At 30.6% G+C, this 13,623-nt stretch overlaps 1 protein-coding gene across 1 annotated transcript in view; it reads right to left on the bottom strand.

Moving 5' to 3' along the window:
- Positions 1 to 13,623, bottom strand: part of LOC124363452 (neuropilin and tolloid-like protein 2) — a 1,362,382-nt gene that overhangs the window by 231,496 nt on the left and 1,117,263 nt on the right. The window lies entirely within an intron of this gene.

Genomic DNA, 13,623 nt, shown 5'->3' with positions numbered 1-13,623 from the left:
GAGTCAATATAAAGAGACTCACTCACGTTCCGTGATTTGTCATCATCATGCTTCTGTCGTGATGATCACTATTTACTATTGACAAATGGTTGGTTGTCAACGGTAGATTGGTGTGAGTCGGCGGCGCATTGCGATCTGTTCTATATAGTTCAAATTAAAATTAGTGTTAGGTGACACACATTAAGATTGTTGAGATTCCTAAATTATATAGTCCATCTGAGGAAGACATCAGATAGCAGACCTCGAAAAGTAGGCAGTGTTTCCGTTTTTATTTATTTACTAATTTTTTGGCAATGAATGATATACATGTATTTGCAGAAATTCTCCACAAATATAAAAATTTTTAACATATAACATATGAGTAATATAAAAGTTTAAATATGACAAAACCATTTTCAAATATTTATGTAAGCATAAATATTAGGTAAGAATATTATTTTTTACAAAGAAATTATACTAAATATAAGCGTATCAAATTTGCAATTACCAAAAAAGAACATACCAACAGGACGGTATTAAAAAGGCAACTAGGATTCTTGAATTTATACAGGACTAAGAATTTAAACACCGATTAGGACCAGCGGTTCCTTTTACAAGAAGTATATTTCTCTTCTAAGAAAAAAGGAAACAATAAATACTGACGAGGACTTTCAGTAACTTACAAACGTTACCGCCTACTAGTGTCAGTGATAAAGTGAACAGCAATTTACAAAACTAAGTATTGCGTACAACCAAGAAACACTCAGTCAATAAATTTATAAACTAAAGTTCGTGTAATTACATTTAATTTGGTACCTGCTTATAAATGCGATCATTATATAACACTTAAGCTACCAACGACTAAATATTTAAGGCGATCTTTATGTTATTATTATTATTATTATTGCTAATGGTTTTCTCTTATGATGAATCAATAAAGCTAAAATAAAAGGCCAAACTAACTGATTTTTGTACGTAAATTTTTGAATACGCCTGTGATACAGTGGGATATCGAAGGAACGACACATATTAACGTGTAATAGTTATGGCATAAACGGTCAGAGAAACGGACAAACGTTACTTTCACCATTTAAGCTCAAAATTGAGAGGAAAAAAGAGACAAAATTTCAATACTCTAGGACCTTTCTATCAAGAGTTATCGCACAAATACACATATAGGTTAAATAGACAGACCTCAAAGCTAAATACTTTCTTCTTTGTTTGACGAACTTTAACATAGGCCATCACTCATGGGGCTAACAAGTTTCATTACTCTAGAGCTGTTTTTTAGCACGAAATTTTTAAAACAAACTGTAGAATTCATTTATATATATATAAAAAAACTATACCATTTTGCTTGCTGTTATTACTTTTTTATAGCTCTTGCCATTGTTACGTTGTTATTTTGTTATACATTGTTCATTGTTCCTATTACAACTGATTTTATTTATAGACGTTACTTGTTATCATTTGCACAGTTTTTTTATTTTTGTAATTATTGTTATTTAGTTTATAATTTGTTATTGTTTAATTTAGGATGTGTTTGCACTCACTGTTAATACTTCAATGTATTCCATTTCTCTTCTGCCACTTGGAATAACATTTTACGATAAAAGTGGGTATGTTAAATGTAAATTTGTGTTGATCGTTGAAATAAATAAATTAATTAATTGTAAATCGTATTTTTTTTAAACTAAACAAAATAGCTTTTCATATAAGTTTTTTGCTTTTTTCTGGGAAATTTGTTCCATAAGTGAAGTGATTCAAGCATTGTGCTCATAGTAGACTAATAACCGAGCATTGGAAATTACGTGGCGTTGGCTACAAAGCAAAACAGTTATACATCAGCAAACTGAGAAGTAGAGCAAACGTAACTATAAAAGTGTCCCACTTTCCACAAACACAAAGGGGGTGATACCTGCAATATTCCAGCACCCATAAAATATTCACAGAGGTGGAGATATTGCCACAATAGTGGTGAGAAAGTTCCCCCACTGCCGCTACCACTTGTTTGTGTCCGACATTGTGTGGAGATTTACATCCGCGCGGAAACAGCCCCCTATATAACACCGTGTTAGTGATTGTAGATGTTACATTTCAGCGTTCTTTGTTGAGTTGCCACAATGACCTCTCTTAATGATGCGAATCATTCGCTTGGGTCTCTCTTATAATAAAACTACTACCCGCTATATATTAATTACTTTCTTAATATCTAAATACGTAAGTATTAAGTTATAAGAAATCAACAAAATTTGCGGAGTATAAGCGAAGGATCTTACCCTCCAACGGTAACTCCAGTGGAGGTGGACAAATTTCTGTCAGGCCGCCGGTCTGTCTGTCTATCTGTCTATGCGAATGATATACTGGAACGACCTAATCTATAGACTTGAAATTTTGCATGGACTTGCATGTATATACAGACAAAATCAAGATTGAAAGGAGTGAATATTTTTGTATTATGTTTATTTATAAATCTCCTGGTGGAACGAAAAAAGATCATGGAATAAATAAATATGTACACAGAGTAAAATATTATTTGGCATTTCAACATGTGACATATCAAAATCCCTACCTATATGTAAGACATTTAGCAGGGTTTCATATCTTCTAGACTGCAAATTTGGCATGTAACTTCATTTCTATATAGAGAAGAATTAATTTGATGATAGTACAAATCCATTGGTAGAATTTGGCTGAAGAATATTGAATTATATCATTCAGTAGGCTGGAACTCTATTTTTTGTTTGCTGGGACGTGTAGAGATACGTTTATGTCGGGTTAACTGGCATTTTGTATATTCGCAGGACATTTTGAGCATAAAATAAAATTAAACTTTTTATTCAAGGATCTCGCGAATCCTTTCACTTCAGGCATGGGGCATTCTTACCTTCTTTTAGTAAAAAAAATGTCTTCAAGGAACGGTGTAAAAAATACTTTAATTTTAATGTATTCACAGTGCAAGTGCATCCACTTTATGCCTAGATTTTAATTTATTCCGTGTCAATCATCCTCACTTTAATAACTAATTCGTTTCACAATCAAAGTTAACCAATGCCTCGTTGCTGAACTGCAATGACGTAACTGTTGACGTGATTCCATCCTACAGTAGAATTAATGGTATTTGTTCCAACGAAGGGCTAGACGGATAGTAATGTTATAGCTCAGAGCGTTAGTTAAGCAATCCTGAGTTGATAAAGCCTCCTGTAATACCCTTAAATATTAAAAAATTGTTTTATGGTTAGATATGTAACCGTGTGTCAGATAATTTATATAAGTATGTGTGCGTGCGTGTGTGTGTATAAATACCTACATTCGCAAATATCATACTCTTAAGGAATAGTTTATAAAAATAAATATTATTAAATAGGTTTACATTATATTATACTAGACGCAAATTCTTTTTGTGTCATTACTTGAAGTAGCGAAATTTTGAACATGCCACTTACTTAATCTTAACAATAATAATATTATAAATGCGAGAGTGCCCTTTTTTTCTTTCACGTTTAAACTACTAAAATTAGTGTACTGAAATTTTACATTAAATTTCTTATGATCCTTGGTGTTATTATAGGCTAATTATAATTTCGAACTACGCCGGTCTTTAAAGTAGCGAAATACGCCATCTTAGTCTCTAAAGTAATAAAATATTAATTGAATGAGCCTTTCAAATGTAATCAACCTTTCTGTGTAAACATTGTTGATTATTTTCAATTCGTTTACATCTATAGTGAATGAACTAGTCTAAACCGCGTAATACGTGGTGGTTCTCCTCTAAGCAGCTTCTAAAAACAATTTTCCCTATCAATATTGGAGAGCAGAAGCATCAGTGTATTTTAGCATAGACTTTAGTGTGTGGGGAGAATGTTACGTTTACTTAAGTTTAGTAATGGAGTCAAGCCAATAACAATGATAAGATGTAAATGGTCGACGGCAAGTTTAGATGAGTGAAGCGCCTATGGAAGGTAATCTAGCAATAGCTAAGTAAATTTCTAAAGAAAAATAAACGTTTTTAGAGTTAGATTTTAGCGATTAGGTAACTATAAATACAAAATAATTCAATCTTTAAAAGTAAGGGCTCTGTGGTGTAATGGTAGCACTCACCCGGCAAGTAACAGATTCGTGTTTGAGTCCCGGCGTAACAACTACGTATTTTGATTAAATATATATATATATATATATATATATATATATATATGTGTGTGTGTGTGTGTGTGTGTGTGTGTGCATTTGTTTTTGATTGGGAAAGAAGGCAAAATCAAGTATGGAAAAAGTTCTAAGTCCTATGTCAAATAAAATTTATGTCAATAAATACTTGACAGATTTATTTTATCATAGAAACAACTGAATATTACCGTTCAAAATATAATTCACACGTACCCGAAGTGCTCATACACGTGCACAAACTTGCAAATTGCGTGCTTAACAGCGTAACTGCACGTGGAAATACACAGCAATACACCAGACAAAAAATGCAGTGAATGTATGACAAACATCGTCGAAGGACGTTTTTTTCAATCTATCGTAATAACCAGTGTATCATAAATGCTTTCGTTAAGAAGCATTTGGAATGTTGAATTTCCTACATTGATCTACAATAATTCTAATGTTACTGAAATCGTTGGAACTATTTGATAAAATATATTAAATGTTAGATGTAATTTAATGCAGATAAATTACGAACAAAACCAAGGATAAATGCTAGTTTTATGTATTGTAAAACACCTAATATTTAACTTTTGCACTCAATGATTTTGTAATATATCGTAAAATATTAATAATTAAATTGTTCTAAAAGTATACAATTGCTTTTTTAAGTTTGTTGTCACATAAACATATTTCTATCCACACGCATTATTATTTAATACACATTCCACACGAAAATTATAAATTAAAATTACAATTCATAGCTTCTGGGTCAATTAATATGCAAACAGAGGCATGTAACGAAGTATGTATTTGGATTTGCGTATATTGTACAAATATGGTTGTATAAATTCATTCAAATGATGCAGTTACCGAAAATTACATGTAAGCTACACATATGTTACTAATAACGTGTATGAGTTGTGGCTCAGAATTGCTTTTTTATTACATGTTTGGTTGAAATGCTTACGAAGGCGTTTTTTTGTAAACCTGCTCTTGTAATAGAAACGTGTGTAAAGATTCCGACATACTCCTTCCACCGATATTGCTTCCATTTTAGGCTTAAAAGTTACATTCATGAATAATCAGTTTTACAACCACCCTACAGCATGGCTGCATACAGTAAAATGCGTCATTTAATAGTTTTCTTGAGCCATAAGGTCTTCTTCAATATGATACACATTTAAATGATACAGCGTTTCACTTTTATATTTACAAATCTGATCTTTGTTTTAAGCACTCGAGCGTTTTTCACGTGATTGATTTTTAATGGCATTGATTCCTAGTGATACTTTACCTCATTATTATCTTTTTAATGTTTTAGCCCACAAATGGTTTTTTATGTTAATATACGTTAGGTATAGTAATTTTGTATAAATGTTCTGCTGCAGTAATATTGCGCTTTGTTATTTTACTCCTAATTTATTGTATTGTCTGTCGTAGCATTGCACAGAAAGAATGTTTGTGCCAAATGCGCGTTACACAAGTAGTTCTAACCTTTTCTACTAGATATCAGCACTTCTTAGTCCTCTGTCATGACAGTTTGCCTTGTTGAGTACAATGTAGTCAAGCATTGCAAACACCTATCGCGTGTTGTTGTTGAATGGCAACAGTCCTGCAGTTTTTCTTACTTTAATTTATCGAACATATAAACAATTGGCTTTGGTTACGTGATGATGATACGAACATGGATAGTGAAAATTCCTTTGTACATTTGATATACAACAATTTGAAAATATAAATTAAAAGTAACTTTTTGCATAAAAGTATATATCTAAACTTTAAAACCCTGTCTCTGTAAAAACACCAAACTTTTGCAAAACAACAACATACCAAAATAAAACCTTTAAGGGGTTAAATTATCTTGGATACAAAATCACCCGAATTTAAAGAAATCCATCAAAGTCACTCGAATACATTGAATAATCTGAGACTTAGTATGACTTAAATTATTTACTTCTTTAGTAAAATTTTTCTTGCAATTACAATAATTCGATACGTGTAATTATTATTTACCTTCGCAGGTTTCAAAGATTGTCTAAGAAACTAGTGGTCGGCTTCGTAAAACTTGTTTTGCTGTAGTATATATTGTGATGTTCTGGGTTTATTCTTTTTATTTGGTATAGAATGGGTCTCCCCTTCTTCCAAAGTGATATGACATGTAAGAACCCGTATTTCTCCCTAAAGAAATCTACTAAAATCTTACTCACTCAGAATATGTTGTACTTACAAAAACAAAAGCAAAGTACTTTTGGTACTAAAAACAATGAGTTTTTAGGTTTTTTGTCATAATAGAACAAAAGATTTGAAATGGGTACAAATGAAAATGTCCACTATACGATAGAATCGGATTGGTAAAATAAAAGTTCTGGTGCAATTACTGATGAAATCTATGAAGTTTTAATTTATTTTAAATATTCAGAATTTAGAATTTTGTTTTCTTGTAGTTCATTTTTGTATTAGTAATGAAAATTAAACAGTTTAAAAGAAACTGTTTTAAATTATTTTTTTTTAAGAATATAGGGAATTTTTTTTAATTTATTCGGTTTTATTTCTTTCACAGTCTTCTATATTATAAACTCCGAAAATGCAAAAAAATATTGTAGTAAAATTTAATAACTGAATGATTGTAATAAACATGGGAAACCATCAATAAAAATTTAATTTATTATTTTGGTTTAAATTCGCTGGTAAAATCCACAATGACTTACATTATAACATTATATGCATAAAAACTTAAAATACACTACCTATTGAATGTAGTAATACGAACCTGTATATAAAAATTCCATGCTAAATTGTTTGCGTTATATTGTTTTTATGGAACAGTACGAGGAATGCTCACTGGTTCGGTTTTATTAGAACGTCAACAGCACAAAGGCGGTGGGCTTTTGTTGTGGGCTTCTGATCTGTAAAGCTTTGTGACTTGTAAAAGATTGGTTTTAGTCTGACCACTTGCCAAACTAGTGGTTTAGAGTGACCACAAAACATTTTTTGTTTAATCTTTCAGATTGGCCACTTTTATGTTACGTAACTATTTAGGATGGATATAAAAATAACGCAAAAATGTCTATTTAAAGCTAATAAAGGTACACCAACATTGTTTAGTTTGTGCAGGTTTTAGTTTGAAATGAATAAACTTATAATTTTAACATATACAACAACGAAACATTTTTATCAATAAAATAGGTAGTCAAATACATATAACAAATCTTTATACATATATAGTATATTTTTGGTTATTTAAGTAAATTTCTATTTTAAAAATTTTTGTGCAAACCGTAAATTATGCATTAAATCTTAATGAACAAACAAATACCACGAACTAAATCTAATAAATAATCCGAATAAACCTAAGGAATTTGTAAGCCTACGGATTAAATACTTTTTTATGTATGAATATTAAAATAAATAGACCTCCACCATAAACCTAGGGCAACCTTTATATGGAGTTGCAAGTGTTTAAGACCGTTGTACCAAGCGTTATTGCACAGTGAGTGAACATTTGTTTGAAATTTTGACCTTATAATTACAGGAATTACCTTATAAATAAAACTAAAAGGAACGCATTTGAATGATCTGCAGTTCCTAGATCGGGTTTTAAGCCTTAAGTACCATTAAATCAATACCACTTGCATAGACGGGTAGGCAGAGAAACATGAGAGACATTTCCACCGAAAACATAATTCTTTCTCAAAAAATTAGGAAATTATGTACTAAGCTTGAAGTCATATTAATTTTAAACAATAGTTATTGCATGATCACGGACACATAGCTCCTTGACCTTAGAAACTAAAAGGTAATATACTTCTTTATTCAACTAAATTCAACCCATATACCATTTTCAAATAGATACTTAATATGCGCCTTAAAATTCTCAGTTGGACTAACTTTAAATTATGGACAAGCAATTTCCCTCACTATATTTCTTAAGATTTTAACATTTTGTTGGTGGTAATCATAGTTTGCATAGATCCCAGGTCGTAAAAAATTGCTGATTACCGGAAAAAATTTGATAAAACATCGTCGAGTGATAATATATATTTTCCAGAGGTCAATAATGGACATTAAAAATATCCTAATAAAAGTTTTTAATATTTCTTTGTTTACAGATGTCATTATTCATTGTAACGCAGTATTGTATGCACTTAAATGGCTACATTTAATGTACGGTGTATTATTATTTTGTTTATATAATGACGAAACTGATGTGGATTGTCTAAGTAAAGGTGGATTTCAACTTAAATCATTTCCAATATCCTAACATTTTAAAATGTACGACTTTAAATCATTTTAATGATACTTTAAGTATCTGAACTTCTCATTACTACAAAAGTTAATATAATATAATAAAAGCTGCTTAAGTTTATAGTATTAAGGTCAGAATGAAACGACTAATGTAGATTACAACAAAGTTGCCAACTCAGGGTATATGTGTTAGCTGTTGTATTTCAGTCGGTGATGGATCACCAAACTCTTATATCATCCATCTATCCTGGGAGTTTTGGGATTTATATGTTAGCGAGAATGACCAATATAGTCATTTAGGAGTGGAAAATTATAGTTATGGCCTATTATTCATTAAATTATATAACGTAACACTTTTCTTCATTCTTTGTTTAGGGCTAAATACATTATATGCCAAGCCAATATTAAATCTCACCTTCCAGGTAAATATCTAGTAAATAGTTTCTCACTCAATAAAAAAAGATTTTATGTTCAACAAAATTGGTGTATAAATCTCCCATTATGTATAAAATGTTGTATTATTGAATATGATATATGTAATCGTATTAGTATATTTAGGAAAGTAAAGCTGTTAGGAAATATATAGTCGAAAAAAAAATTTTTGTTTAACTATTGGGTATATTTGCTTAATTCCACTGATTTCATTAAACAATTTGAGTACATTTATATATACACAGCAAATATGTGGCATTAAAACTCTTTATTTGGTATGAAAAAATTTGCGTACTTTAGGTTATGAATATTCTTGATATTTTCCAGTAATTCTTTAATAATATATTCTTAAGAACTGATTGTTACACTTATATTTCATTGTAACAATATGATGGGAGCTTGTATTGTGTTTTTGGAAGTAAATATATCTGACTCCTAATGGTGTTTAAGAAACCTGTATTGCATATACAGAATGTTGGCAAATTTTGTGATATCCTTTATGGGTGAGAAGTCTTGTAACGCATCTTCTAATAAAGAAATGAATAAAGTTATTTTAAATAAGGAGCTCCAACATTAAATTATTTATCTTAAATGAAAACACCTATAATGGACATTTTAGAATTTAATGATAGTCCTTAATAAAAAATATATAGTTATAAACATCTAGAAACGGTCAGGAGCATTCGCAGCAGTTCTGCCAAGAAAACTGTTTTTGACTGCCAGAGACCACTTTTAAAATTATTTAAATCAAGTATTCTTACTAGGGTTTTGCAAAATGTGTGGTATGGAGCTTATAAATTGAAAAAAATCAGTTATTAGAAAATGTTTTAAACTATATTCGCTTTTAAAAACATCATTATACAACAAATGTACGAGAAGTTAGTCCTTTGTTTATCGATGTATAATGTTACTTCCAGAGGAAATTTCAATTTCGTGGTACTAGATGGAGCGCCCTCTTGAGACCAATATTTCAAACTCTAACTAAGAAAACACTTTGTTACGTTATTTCATTAAATATGCTGTGTCAGTCTCCGTTATTGGACCCAAAAGATGATAACAGAATATTTATCTTCATATATCTCGAAATTCCTGTTTCAAGTTTTATTTTAAACGAGGAATGGTGATAAGTTAAACGGGATTTTCCTTACTTTATCCCTTTTATCATTACTCTGAACTTAAAATAGTATAGAAACTGAGAGGTAATTGTAAAATTTACAAGCACTCAACCGGGTCTTTATTAAAACCTACGAAAGAAATGGCTTTAGTTTTGCAGTCGGTACAACAAATTCGATGTATCAAAACTTCAAATAACCATGGATGGCCCTAATTGATGGGTTAGTTGTACGCGTACAAGATGAAACATGTAAGGCGTTTTTAACAAATAACTTCCGAAATAATCGCCGCTTTTGTGATTTCCTTTATTGAACGAGCAATCCTGGCACATTTTATTTATATCATTTATTTAAATACGATAGTCATTAACAGCACTGTTGTTATAAATTCACTGTTTTAATAATTTATCGCTGTTATTAACACATAAAACCAATGTTTTTATATTTCAATGTATTATATATACCATTCTTTAAAGCACAGTAAATTGAAGGTAGGATTTAGCCACATCAAGTGTATAACAAGATTCGCTGAAGTTGAATTCAAATTATCAAGTGTAGACCTCTTTTCATTGTTTATATGTCCTGAGAGACAGGCAGAAAATCACACAAAATTAGATTTAATCATACCCCGGAATACATAAAGAAATTTTTGAAGTCTAATAATTAATAGGCAATAATAGCACTCTGGTAAATCCCAAGGATGGTCATGCTTTATCGTAGAACTCATTTTTGCTTATGTTGAAATAGTTTCATTTAAACATAATTATAATTCAAATTTGGTATATACAGAATTCATATATTTCTAGATAGGCCTATATCTTCGGAATACATAGCTCCTATTTAAAAAGGTAAGATTTCGATTGCAGCCAAGGTAAAATTTTCGTGTATTTACGATATTTCCTTTTTCATCATAGTTAAACATAAAACAAATATAAACATGTTCACCAGCGCTTAGCCAATTCCCATGGGCTGACATACATCTGTATAGAAGAAGATTTTGACCGTATAGGAATAAATGCTTATTCCAAATATGAAAGTTATTGTTCATTTTATTCTCAAGATATACGGACTGACGTACGGATAGAAATGAAATCTTTTTCAATGCTCCACTTATCAGTTATTTTTATACAATATTAGATCAGTTCCATTGTCATACTTCTTTCAGGCTGTTAAAACTTCTCAAATTTTCACTTTTTTATATAGCCGTTACTACGGACTAGCGTCTTTAAGTTTGTATAAATATGGTATTTTTTTAGAAAATGAAGCTATAGATTGATTAATTTATACATGCTTACATTAGCCTTATAATATTGTCGCACGCAAAATTATGTCTCAAACTCTTCCACATATTACTGATTTTACTATTTCATAATATATAAAAAATAGAAAAAGTATTTTTTACAAAAAACTGACCGCAGTTCATGTAGCAACAGCTTGACGTTATAATGGATTATTACTCTTTTTGATTGTAAACAATATTTTGAAGTTTTCTTCTAATTCAATAACGTGTTCATTAAGTTATTAAGTGTTTTTATGAAAGCCTACCTTACTGTGAGAACGTACATTTTGCAAAGAGCTCTTTATCGTGCCTGTAATTTAAAAATATTATTTAATATTTTATTTTAGTTTAACTGAAGGTTCCAACTTATGCAAAAATAAAACAGTACCTTCCAAATGAACACATTTGCAATTTCCTGGACTGGAACTCGTTGTAGTGTGTACACTCTAATACACTCTATAACCACAATATATTACAATATATATTCTCTCTTGTCAATATGTATTGACAAGTAGATGTCGGCAACTAGATGTAATTACAGAGATGTACATAACTTGCGGGAGACTGCCTTAGTATGACCGGGTGGTTAAATTATTTTATTAAACTTTCAATAAAATTCATACTTTTAAGGTGAGAATATAGTAATATACCCGGTGTTTGACAGTTGGTATATTAAGATCAATCATTGCATCATGCATCATGCATCATAATAATCATAAAATGAGTAAGAAACGAGTGAAAGAAAAACGTTTCTCAATTTAAATAACAAAAAGTACAGTATATCTCCTATCTTCTCTTACATTATAATTCATATACTGTTTTAATGATTGTACTTTAGGCGTCCGATATATTGGCAATTAATTTGTTGTGAACCAACGTCTAAGGTTTTGCAAAGTTGCTTATCATTAACGTGCTCAGCTACTCTGATGTTTAATCTACCATTGGGTATTAAACTTGAGTTCTGCTCCAGTTCACATTTCTCTTAGTGGAGACTCTGGAATCTGACGCTGTCACAACTTGACTTCTGGAAACTGGAGCTACGTTCTTCTAAAGCAATTCACAAACAAATATATTTATATTGTTTCGACATTAAAAAAATAGATTACAACATATAGTGTAACTTAGGTTAAGAGGTCTTCTCTTTGTTTAATCAGGTGAACAATTGAGTGCACTACGATGTTTTAGACACGATCTATAACCACATTGGAACAACGTTTCTTCATATGGCTTAGCGATGGTGGGAAGGGTTTATTGGGTTTAGCTCCAGTTCTCCTTCATTTTAATATAGCAGCTGGAATCGGACACTGTCACAGATTTGTAGGAGATCAAGTGCCAGTCTTTGACAATTGAATTGTGACAGCAAAAATAATAAATGTATATGTGTAAATTGTAAATTCTAGTTGTACGTCTATGAAAAACGAGCAGAATGTCAACAGACAAGCAGTATTAATAAAGTATTTACTCTTAAAAACCCATATGAACCGTTTAATTACTCACGAATTGGAACTGTTTCCTATTATTTCGATAATGCAACAATTATCACTGAACTTTGGTTCTTTTTTCTTACTGTATTACAATCTATTGGTATTAAAACTACCAAATACAGATAGTAGTTATGAAATAATGGCCTTTCGGCGATGTAATATTACTAAAGTAAATGATCAGAACCCTAAGACATTGAGCATTATGTTAATGTAGTGAGATTTTGAAAGTTCATTCAGATACAGTACCATTCTTATACGCTCTGTGATAAGGTATCTCATTGATTTAGCTTTACATTTGCTGTAAAACAGTGATAAAAGTAATATCACAAACAGAAAACCACATTATTCCATTAAATTACAATAAATAGCTATCAATTTGTATAATAAGGTAGAAGTACGCCTTGTGCCGCTTGGATTTGGCTCTTTGCAGTCCTGTCGACAGACAGATATACTGACAAATGTACAAAAAACAGATATTGTGACATTGCCTACTGAGTCATAGGTTTAAATGGCGTTTAGCCAAATCCTCATTGGATGGCATGCACCAAGATAAGCGCAGGTGCATTGTTATACTTGTTTGATACTGATTTAATGATTTTATAATTTTCATTATCCACAACAGTTTATAACCTTTTTCATAACAGGTCATAGCACAAGGTTTTTTTAACTTGTATTATATACTATAGTTCGGTACACTAATAAAGTTACTGCTGGTAAAATTAAAAAAAAAAAAAACACGTAGTTGCATTATTCATGAAGTAGTCATAAATAACAAAAGATTCTATTAAATGCACTTAATATAATATTAACAGTACTTATGGGTGAGTTTCACAAACCATTGTTGCTTGGAAATTATTTGTCACGTTGTATTTAAATTTGATTGATATATGAATACATTAATTCATTGTTAGTTTAGTCAATTCAAATGTTTACATCATGAGGCTTA

Source organism: Homalodisca vitripennis, chromosome 5, assembly GCF_021130785.1.
Source record: "Homalodisca vitripennis isolate AUS2020 chromosome 5, UT_GWSS_2.1, whole genome shotgun sequence".
Lineage (NCBI taxonomy): Eukaryota > Metazoa > Arthropoda > Insecta > Hemiptera > Cicadellidae > Homalodisca > Homalodisca vitripennis.
The sequence above is the reverse complement of the archived record's forward strand: the minus strand, read 5'-3'. Positions and strand labels throughout refer to the sequence as shown.